The sequence below is a fragment of the Zingiber officinale genome, chromosome 1B (assembly GCF_018446385.1).
Source record: "Zingiber officinale cultivar Zhangliang chromosome 1B, Zo_v1.1, whole genome shotgun sequence".
Taxonomy (NCBI): Eukaryota; Viridiplantae; Streptophyta; class Magnoliopsida; order Zingiberales; family Zingiberaceae; genus Zingiber; species Zingiber officinale.
Genome location: NC_055986.1, coordinates 169,144,615 through 169,150,614, shown reverse-complemented (window position 1 = coordinate 169,150,614; position 6,000 = coordinate 169,144,615). Strand labels below are relative to the sequence as shown.

Below are 6,000 nucleotides of genomic sequence, written 5' to 3'. Positions count from 1 at the left end.
GAGGTAGGTCTACTTGAACTGGTTGTTGTTCCTCAACTCATTGTGGAACAATCTCATAATCCACAACTCTTTGTGGCTCCAGCTCAACTTCCATCAAGGCTTCAGTGCTATGGTCCATATCTTGAACTTCTTCAAAATTGAACGTACTCCCAGTAGTTTTTCTAGAAACAAAGTTTCTTTCTAGAAATACCCCAGTCTTAGTCACAACTACTTTGTGTTGACTGGGAATGTAGAAGTAATATCCCTTCGTTTCCTTGGGATATCCTATGAAATAACACTTATCAGATTTGGGTCCCAGTTTGTACTGACTTGACGTCAAACGTAAGCCTCACAACCCCAAATCCTCATAAAAGACACCTGAACATCTCTCCCAATCCATATCCTATATGGTGTCTTTATCACAACCTTGGATGGAACACGGTTAAGTATGAAGGCTGCTGTGTCTGGAGCATAGCCCCAAAGAGATATAGGAAGATCTGTGTGACTCATCATAGATCGCACCATATCTAATAAGCTATGATTCCTCCTTTCGGATACATCATTCCACTGTGGTGTTCCAAGAGGAGTGAGTTGGGATAAAATCCCACACTCAGCTAGATAGTCACGAAACTCATGGTTAAGGTATTCTCCACCTCGATATGATCGAAGTATCTTAATACTTTTGTCTAGCTGATTTTGTACTTCATTCTTGAATGCTTTGAACTTTTCAAAGAATTCCGACTTATGTGTTATCAAATACACATAACCATATCTACTGAAGTCATCAGTAAATGTAATGAAGTACCTATAACCACCTCTGGCAACGACATTGAAAGGACCACATACATCACTATGTATAAGTACTAACAAGTCAGTCGCTCTTTCACTGTGTCCACTAAAGGGAGTCTTGGTCATTTTGCCTAGTAGGCATGACTCGCATGTCTCATATGATTCAAAATCAAATGAGTCCAGCAAACCATCTTTATGGAGCTGGGATAAGCGTTTGTCATTTATCTGACCTAAGCGACAATGCCAGAGATAGGTTTGGTTCATTTCATTTGATTTGAACCGTTTGGTACTTATGTTATAGATGAGGTTCTCTAAGTCTAGAATATAGAGTCCGTTTATCAGAGGTGCACTACAATAGAACATATCGTTTAAATAGACGGAACAATATTTGTTCTTTATGATAAACGAAAAGCTTTTCTTGTCCAAACAAGAAACTAAAATTATGTTCTTAGTAAGAGCAGACACATAACAACATTCATCTAATTCTAGTACAAGTCCAGAGGACAGAGATGGAAAATAAGTCCCTACAGCAACAGTAGTAACCCGTGCTACATTGCCTACTCGTAGGTCCACCTCGTCCTTCGTCAATGCCCTGCTATTTCTCAACGCCTGTACATTAGTATAAATATGAGAAGCACATCCGATATCTAATACCTATGATGAAAAAATAAAAAGATTAACTTTTAATAAAGAATATAAAAAAAGTTAGTGAAGGTACACTTTCATTCATGTGATTCTAATAAAAGCATCACCAGTGAAGATAATATTATCACCATATACTTGTATCCATTATTGTAAATTTACACCTTCAACTACCAGGTATTTACAATGAGGTTCCTATATATAGCAAGCATGATAAGGGAATCACAAGTTTACTTTCTTGTGTAGGCATTCAACAGGTAGTGATAACAAACAATAACAAAGAGCTACATTTGCACATACGTATATTTTCGACATCCTTTATAAAACTTTAGACATCTCTCCCTCAATGATTCTGCACTTTCATCAAATGATTGAATCTGTTTATCAAGAATAAAGAAAAGCCAAGTAAGAAAAAACCGAACATAATTCCAGCTCGATCAGAACAGGCAGACGGAAAGGTGGCAAAAGGTGAAATCACTCGTCCCCGCCGCACTCATGGAAGCCCCAAGTGGGCAAATAGTGGGTGGAGTGAGATGCACAGGATTAAGGGTTTACGTCCTGATAACCCCGCACCTGAGTTTTCAAATGACAAACGAATCACTAGTTACCAATTTGATGACCCATGGGGTCAGAACAGGGAGACGGAAAGGGAAAGGGGAGACAGAGGAGGAAGAAAGGAGATGCGAAGTAGGGGTGAGCAGTCAACCCGTCAAACCGATCAACCCGCTTATACCGATCGAATCGAACCGAAAAAAAAAATCTGTCGAATATAGAGTTGGATGTAGGATCCTGATATTACATTATCCGATCTAGTAGGGCTGAATAATTTTTTATCCCAATAACCGAACCAACTCGACCAGCGATCACCTCTACTTGTAGCAACTACTGTCGAGAAGTTGTTACATGTTGTAATAGTTACTGCCGAGAAGCTGTTACCGTTGTAGCAGCTACTAGCGATTAGCTACTACAACATGTAATGAATAATGTCTATTATCATTTTAAACTTTTTATTTTATTTTTGTTATTTTATATTTATATTTTATGTTTCATGAGATATAAGATTGGATATCCAAATAACTAATAATCCCGTCGGATATCTGATACATAATAATTATCGAATATAGGACCGGATATAAATCTTGATATTATATTATTTGATTTAGTAGGATTGGATCACGCAAAGTTTGAAAAAGAGAAAACGAAAAAACGTTTATAAAGTTTAATCAACCAACTTATAGTTTTCATTGGTTGAGAGGTTGTTGAGAGTTGAACGTAGGTGGCCAACCGGTGAGACTAAGCTTTCGTTAATTGTACGTAATTCAGAACTGATTTAGGACATATTTAGTAGTAGGAGTTAACAAAAATAAAAAGTTGTGCGTAATTCCCATAAAAGTTTTTTTATTTTATAATGGCATATTAAAAATAAAAATTTTCATCTATCCCAGTACTATCAAAAATAAAATAAAATTCTTTCAACAATTTAATTTGAGGGCATCCAAATGGGAGCTTAAAGATTATGACAAAAAAGTAAATATATTTATTCTTAGTGTCCTTGTCAATTTATCTCAGGGTTAATATGGAGGAGGTAAATTATGAGTGACTATTAACCTTTGGAATAATGACTAATATATAAAGGAGGCATATTCGAACCCCAAATTTCATTGTGACAAATGAAAGTTTAAATAGTTCGTATTGAATGATGTTTATTATAGAAAAGAAAATAAAAACAAATAGATTTCTCAATAAAATTAAACTGTGCTTTAGTTATAACTTCTAATCGCTATAATTCTAAATTCTAGAAAAAGAATATTTTAGAAGATTGTGCATGAAATTTTCATGCCGTTTTCTGAATAATAGTTACGACTCGATAACCAAATGTGAACACATCCACTAGTTTTATGATTATTGAAATGTTGTGCGCCACTAATGATATTGAGAGTAACCACGTCAATTGAATTATTCTATGTAAAAATTTTATCTTAAAATTTAGATAAAATAATTAAAAAAAAATTTACATCACATATTCTATTAATTTCCTAAATTTACATATGATAAATAATGATTCTTTAAATTTAAGAAATAAAACCTCTATCCTAAAAATAAAATAATATATTTTTTTAAATTTCTCTCATTCCACTCACTTTTCCAATCACTCTTTCCACTCATTCTATAAATATAATAATTAAGAAAAAGAAAAAAATAATAAAAAAATTAAAAGTGATAGAAATTTTATGATAGTTAATATAGTGTGTAGTGAAAAATGATTATCTAAATTTAATAAAAAGAATTATTTATTTTAAATTTTAAATATAGTGATAGAAAAATTAAGGATGCTCTGATAATTTCAGTTGAGCCAATAAGTGAATCTTTCGAAATGATCCAGATCCAATTTAAGTGAGAGAAATGAAAATGATTTTTCAAAACTTATTATATATTTTCTATATCATATAATTAAATTTATTTTTTAGGAGTGGATTTGCCTAATAATTTGTGTTACAATATGATAATAAATTATTTAATATTTTTTTAGTTTATATTTTAATATAATTATTGTAAATTATAGGTTTGTATTCAGTTAGAAGATTTGTAAGGAGAGTTTTAACAAAATAACTATCTAATTGTTGGTTGATATATTTTTCTCCTTTTTGAATATATCTATTTATAAAATGTTCAAATCATCGTTCATCAGTTGAGATGGCCGAGTTGGTCTAAGGCGCCAGATTAAGGTTCTGGTCCGAAAGGGCGTGGGTTCAAATCCCACTCTCAACAATAATATTGACTCAATCTTTTTTTTTTTCTGTTTTAGAAATTTAAAATATTAATAATAAAAAACTCATGCTTGGCAACGGTTGGTTACTATCTCAATAACCAATTACAATAGGGCCGCTTTGTGGATTATGACATAATTAATAAATTATATATATATATATATATATATAAAAGAATAAATAATTTATTTTCAAGTTTGTAACCTTTGTCTATATCAGTGCGATTTAAAAATGAGAATAATTGAGCCGGACCGGTTGTAAACAGAAAACAGTGGTCGGATCTACCGATGGGCTGTGCGTAATTCCCATAAAACTTTTTTTATTTTATAATGTCATATTAAAAATAAAAAATTTCATTACTATCAAAAAATAAAATAAAATAAAATAAAATAAAATTCTTTCAACAATTTACTTTAGAGGCATCAAATGGGAGTTTAAAGAGCTCTTATTGGATGATGTTTATTATAGAAAAGAAACTAAAAATAAATATATTTCTTGATAAAATTAATGATAAATTTATTTAATTAGAATTTGATCGGTCAGAATTGAATTATAATACATGTAAGGGCGGAGACACATAATAAGATGCCTAGGCCTAAAGATAGGGATATAAACGAGTCGAACCGAGCCGAATAGTATTAGGCTCGAGCTCGACTCGTTTAAGTTATATTCGGGCTCGAGCTTGAATTGAGCTTTTATCACAAGGTTCGAGCTCGGCTCGTTTTAGAATTATTAGGCTCGCGAACAGTTCGAGCTCCGCTCGTTATTAGCTTGATTATCAAAGTTAACGAGTCTAACTCGTTAAGCGAGCTTGGGCTCGTTTTCGGGCTTGTTTAGAGCTCGTTTTTGTCTCATTTTAAGGCTCGTTTTAGAATTCATTTTTTTTCCTCGTTTTAGAGTTCGTTTTTTGGCTCGTTTAAGGCTCGTTTTTTTTGGCTCGCGAGCCTATAAACGAACATATTCACGAGCTCACGAGCCGAATATCCTTAAACTCGAGCTCGGCTCGATAAAACTGTCGAGCTCGGCTCGATAAAACTGTCGAGCTCGGCTCGATAAGATAAACGAACGAACTCGAATGAGCTTTTTACCGAATCGAACTTCGAATAACTCGCGAACCGTTTGGTTCATTTACATCTCTTCATGAGCCCCAATTTATTACCTAACTATATATATAAGGTAAGTTTTCTCATATTTTGTATATCAGTGAATTTTTAAGCCCAGTAATCCCTGCCCAATTTTAACCCATAGCTCATGCCGTGTTTAATTTCTATCCTATTTCTCTTGTCCTGTTGTAGATGGCGGACAAAATAAGATTGCAAATCTTATTTTGTCCACCCAATTTATTTTAATATGGCATTTTATTTTTTAAATAAATTTGAAAGAAAACTTAAAAAAAAAAAATTGTAATTAATGTCACATCAAATACTCTAAATATACATTTTACCTTAAATTTTACATTTTACCTAAAAAAAATCCCTTGTATTAAATACCTTACTAGTTTCCTAAATTTATATTTTATGAACAGTAACTCCCTAAATTTAGGGAATGAAAATGCTACCATGCATTGAAAAGAGATTCTCTAAATTTAATAAAGTTGATGATTTACTTTAAATTTTAGAGATGTTGATAGGGAAACTGATGTGGATGCTCTTTCCTCTACTCTTCATCTATTTCTTTTTTCTCCTCGTGTCTTTCTTGTCGTCGACTCATTGCTCTTACGATTCTCACGATTGCTATTCCATGACTCCGATTTCTTTTGAGTTTCACTTATCCCTCTATTCCTCTTCGATGATTGTTAGTTTGCTTCGTGATTCTTGTTGCT

General features: G+C 32.7%; 1 non-coding gene across 1 annotated transcript; it reads left to right on the top strand.

Annotated features, from left to right (window-relative positions):
* The first annotated feature begins 4,098 nt into the window (after positions 1-4,098).
* Positions 4,099-4,179, top strand: TRNAL-AAG. Its single transcript has one exon. It is a non-coding gene; the product is annotated as a tRNA-Leu (tRNA).
* Positions 4,180-6,000: the final 1,821 nt, after the last annotated feature.